The following is a 4,973-nucleotide window of genomic DNA, read 5'->3' as shown; positions in this document are numbered from 1 at the left end:
TTCAAGCAGATCTCAACAGCGTCAACCTAGGTATGTGTATATGCCTATCGTATATATAGTTTGCTTAATAATAGCCTAAGAAATTATTTTAATTTTAACTATAATCTACAACATGTTTGAAGGGGAATTCAAGTGCTTGCACATAGGTATGTGTAATAGCAACTTGTTTGTCTTCCAGCAAGTTATCATATATATATTTTGTTAGTTCACTCATTCTACACATTACTTTGAATTTCCGTTGTACTTTTTTGAAGTTGAATCCAATAAAGTGAAAAAGGGAATAAGATCCAGCATGAAGATAGAGCTAACCTATATTGTTTGAAGGGACATTCAAATATATTTCAAGAGTTAAAAGCTAGGTATGTGCATGTCTATATTCCATCATGATCATTTAGACATATTTTTTTTTAATCTTTTTTTAGCATCTATTTAATATTAATTATATATTTGAAGGTGTCTATAAATTATGAAAGAAGTAATAAATTACGAAAGAAAAAGTTATGAAAATAACTAAATCAGTAAATTACTTACCCACCCAAGCTTTTCCAAACTTTTACGTTTTTGTAAATCCGTCATCAGTTCATGCAACTTGATCTCAAACACGTACTCTAGCAACAATTTCTGGGAAATTGACGTATGTATATCTAGGAGCAATCTTGTCAATACATTTTTAAACTTTGAGCCATTTAGGATTGCAAGTAAAAGTTCACTACACCATAACAGGATATTTGCAACACGCACCTTTTTTGCTTTGCAACGGTTTTTTACCGTTAGAAAATTGCCAACGCTATATAAGCGTTAGTAATGTTGTTAAGTGTTACTTTAATTCGGGTGAATTTCAGGAATTAATATCTAACACTTAAAAATCGTTTGAGAAGTGTTACAAATCAAAATTTTGAAAATTTCACGAAAGAAGGAAACCAAAAAAAATCACGCTCTGTTATTTCGGTCGAAATATAAAAGATAACCTTAACTTTAATCTCTCTCCTCTCTCTCTCTCTCACTCAGCGCCGCTACACTCTTAGGTCTCCTCCCTAGCTCTCACTGTCGGTACCCTTTTCTCTCTCTCTCTCGCTCACTTGGGTTATTACTACTTCAATTTTTCTTGGCTTGATACTGCTCCAAATTTTCTTGCTTTAAAGGTACGATTTTTATTTTTGTCGAGGCGCTGGAGCGAGCTTTGCAATATTTTCAGTTAATTCGGATCTGTGAAAGGTTATTTTTTTTTAGTTTATTGTTTTAAATTAATTCTTTGCATTGAGAGTAACAATGTTGCGTTGAGACTCCTGAAGTATTAAAACACTTAAAAGTACCTTTGGTGGAAGGAGAGTAACAGTGTTCATTTTATTTGTGCTACTGTTAAATTAAAAATTTATGGACAAGTGTTGTGGATGCTAGGGTTTAAGCAGGTTTATGAGATTGTGACAATGTCTTCTATATCTTACAGCTTTAATGTCGTCTCAAAGTATCTATAGAAGTATTTGGTTCATCTTTGTTTCTTTTATTATATATTTATGTACTTTTTAATTTCGTTAGATCTGTAATGAGAATTTTTAAATTTTAGGTAATGATAATTATACTTAGATAGGTCTCTTTTGTAGATGATGGATCTAAATTGAGTAAATTCCCACTCTTGTACGTTTTTATCTGACTTAAAAATTGTACAACTTCATTTCATGTTAAATTTAATTAGTGTACATAAGAATTCTTTAGCTTCATTTCACTCTCAGGAAACGCTTCTTCTCCAATGTACTGGCGACCTTGAAAAAGCGGATGAGTACACAAAAATAATTTGAGCAATAACAAGCAGTCAAGCAGTTTAATTGCTGGAGTTCTTTCAAATTGTTCTTTAGGGTCTGAAACAGTTTTCACGTTATGCTCCATCTCATGAACTTATCAACTAAGAGGGGTAAGTTTTCCAAAGAAGTTGAATCGAACAAACCCTAAATTCCTTCATGTTCAACAAACACCTGTTTGCACTTTTGCTTTTACGTGTTTATGCTGTTTAACTGACTTAGCTATCTGTTGGAAATTTGGGTTACAATTGATTAACTGATGATGTGGTCTAAGCTTCCTGTGGTATATATTGTTCACATTCGATGATACCCACCATATGATAGGGTCTGCAAATCCCTATAGTGTACTTGGTTGATTCACTAGAATATGTTAATCTGGGTACTTGATAGGGTATGCAAATCCCTGTAGTGTACTTGGTTGATTCACTAGAATATGTTAATCTGGGTAGATAAAGGCTTTGATAATCTGGTTGTAAAGGGGGGAAAAAAACACACGTAAAAACATTCATACTTGGAAAGAAACCTCTCTACCTGTATTTACTTTGTTTGATTATAGTGGGTATAGCTAGAAAATCTCTACCTATTTTTACTTGGTAAGAACAAAAATGCTAACATAAACATGCTAGAAAAAATCGAAGTACATTTTTTATTATGTTTTTGAGAACTTAAAGTAAAAATGCTAACATAAACATGGCCAAAACAGTAGCAATTCCAAAAGATCATCCTAATAATGTCCATGTCGATACTCGATACAGTGGAGTTTTATGGTTCAAGTTAGAAAGACTTCTCTTGATTGGTGATTGACTACGTCTTCTTCTTTTGTAGATACTTGGAACTATATTATCTCCTCAAGATACCAAAACGTGGGACGAGATTGATTCAAGCCAATGGCTTGCATTTAGACGTGTTACTGATCTCATAGTTGATGGTTATGGCACTATTGATGGATGGGGTACAAATTGGTGGTCTAATTCATGCCGCAACAGCCACAGCAAGGTAACCGACATTTCTGCCCCATTAACATGTTTTGGAATAGTACGTTCGGCAATTTTTAATGCTAATCATCTCAGCTTGCTTTAATTTGCAAGATTGCATGGAAATGGCGGCAATAGTAAGTATTTATATGTTGATTGGTATATGTTCGCATCTAGTAATATTTGTTAATAAATTTCGATAAAATAGCTAAATTTTGTTGTTAGGTTATCAAGTTCATATTCTGGTCCAATAGTTATCTCAAAGATCTTCACTTCATTGACAGTGCAAATACAGATATTGGCATAAGACAATTAGAATGGTTTTCATATTACAAATTTGAAAATCAGTGCTCCAAAAACCAGCCAACACATATGGTATCCATATAGACAGATCTAAGCATGTTTTTATTGATCGCTTTCAAGCATCGGTGGTAAATAGCACTCTTTGGTTGATTTTTCTCGGTGACTTCTTAAGAGAATATATAGATCGAAGCTTATTTTTTTCAATTATAACTACAATTTACAGGGATGATTGCATCTCCATTGGAGACCACACTTCAGACATCAGGATAACCAATATTAACTGTGGTCCTGGGCATGGTATAAGGTAAGGATATTCATTCCATTGATCAACAATCAATTGAAGTTGTAATGACTGACCCTCAAAACACAATTGAAGTATGTACTTTGAGAATCTATTGGCTCGTTTAGACCTGGTAGGCTCGTATTCAGTTTGCACTTGCAGTATGCCATAAAATTATGTGGAATGGTGGTGCAGTGTGTGAACTGGTGGTGTGCAGTGTATGGTGGTGGACTGGTGGTTTGCAGTGTGTGGACTGTTGGTGCAGTGTGTGGTGGTAGGCTGGTGGTGCAGTGGTGTGACTGGTAATGAAGTGGACTGGTGATGCAGTGCTGTGGTGCAGTGGTGTATACTCTCTTCTACCTGTACAACTCTTTTTCTCTCTTGAAATCGTGGTCAACAATGTTTCTCCTATCACACTCTGTTGTTATCCAGCTTCATTGGTCCTATGGAACATGAAGTAACTAGTTGCTCTGCGTCTGTATATGATTAAGTAGGTGAGTCAATATCTTTTGTTTATCTTTTCCTTAGCTATTGCCACTTTTTATGACCTTGTTTGTTGTTTGTGGATTTTGGCGGCATAGTCAGCTGCTTGTTGATAAGAGCCCAAAACTGTAGTTTTAACCCCTTAATAATCATACTATTAGACCAATTATGTGAATAATAAGTAAGAGTTAATACTGATTACGTGTTTTTATGCATTTCAGGCTTCAAAGTCCATTATGTGCAGAACTGTGCCACTTTAGCGAGATAAAGAAGCAACAGTCAGCAGAACTTCCGAATGCCATATCTTTGGACTCAGACCTCGGAATTGGGTCTACCTTATGTCAAAACGACCGGCTCGGAAAGAGCTTTCCAATGGTCTAAGCCTTGACCCAATCAGAGGAGCAAAAGTGGACGAAAAGTCTGTTGAAGCGAACTGCAGCTGAAGAGGTCTTTTTGGACCGAAAGAATTGGGTTTTGGGCCTGATTCTCTGGCCCAAAACATGGCTCCAAGCCCATGCACGATTTTTGGATCTGGATGTATAAAAACAAAAGCTTCATTCTTTGTTAATGGTAGCTAGTGAGACCTAAATTAATATATAGAATTCTAGATCTAGTTTTATTAATAGATTAAGTTTTAGTTCCATTTCAATTCCTGTTTTAGATTAAATCTTTGAATGATTGTTCTTGATTGATTAGATTAATAAAATAGTTAGTTGTCAATTTCGAATTTTAAGTCATTTCTATTCTAGACCTAAATTAAATTCTTGTTATTATTCCATTCCAGCCATTAAATTAGATTCATTATTGTTAACTAAGTAAATCTCAATTTCTTACATTATGTTTAGTTTAGATTCAATGGGAAATGTTGGTTTGATGACTCAAGGCTAAACCTCCATTAGAGGGGTTGATGAAGCCTTGATGAAAACTTAGTGGTTAGTATAGAATTTGGTAGTAGAATCTATTCCACTCTAGAAGGTCGTGTTTCGCCCATGAGAATGGGTGGACGACCTCACATGCTAGTTAGTATCCGGTAGAATGCCATGAACACTAGGGATTAGACTCGAAATTCTTGCCGTTAAAACGTAAGAATCGAGATACGAAAATCTATACTAGGTTATTAAGTTGGATTCGAGGTGG

The 4,973-nt window shown here is 34.9% G+C and overlaps 1 long non-coding RNA gene across 1 annotated transcript; it reads left to right on the top strand.

The window, feature by feature from the left end:
- The first annotated feature begins 1,008 nt into the window (after positions 1–1,008).
- Positions 1,009–4,371, top strand: LOC147487742 (uncharacterized). Its single transcript, XR_015201978.1, has 7 exons — positions 1,009–1,046; positions 1,143–1,215; positions 1,731–1,909; positions 2,622–2,792; positions 3,297–3,377; positions 3,549–3,847; positions 4,058–4,371. It is a non-coding gene; the product is annotated as an uncharacterized LOC147487742 (long non-coding RNA).
- The last annotated feature ends 602 nt before the right edge of the window (positions 4,372–4,973 follow it).

The sequence above is a fragment of the Coptis chinensis genome, chromosome 7 (assembly GCF_015680905.1).
Source record: "Coptis chinensis isolate HL-2020 chromosome 7, ASM1568090v1, whole genome shotgun sequence".
NCBI classification, from domain to species: domain Eukaryota; kingdom Viridiplantae; phylum Streptophyta; class Magnoliopsida; order Ranunculales; family Ranunculaceae; genus Coptis; species Coptis chinensis.
The sequence above is the reverse complement of the archived record's forward strand: the minus strand, read 5'-3'. Positions and strand labels throughout refer to the sequence as shown.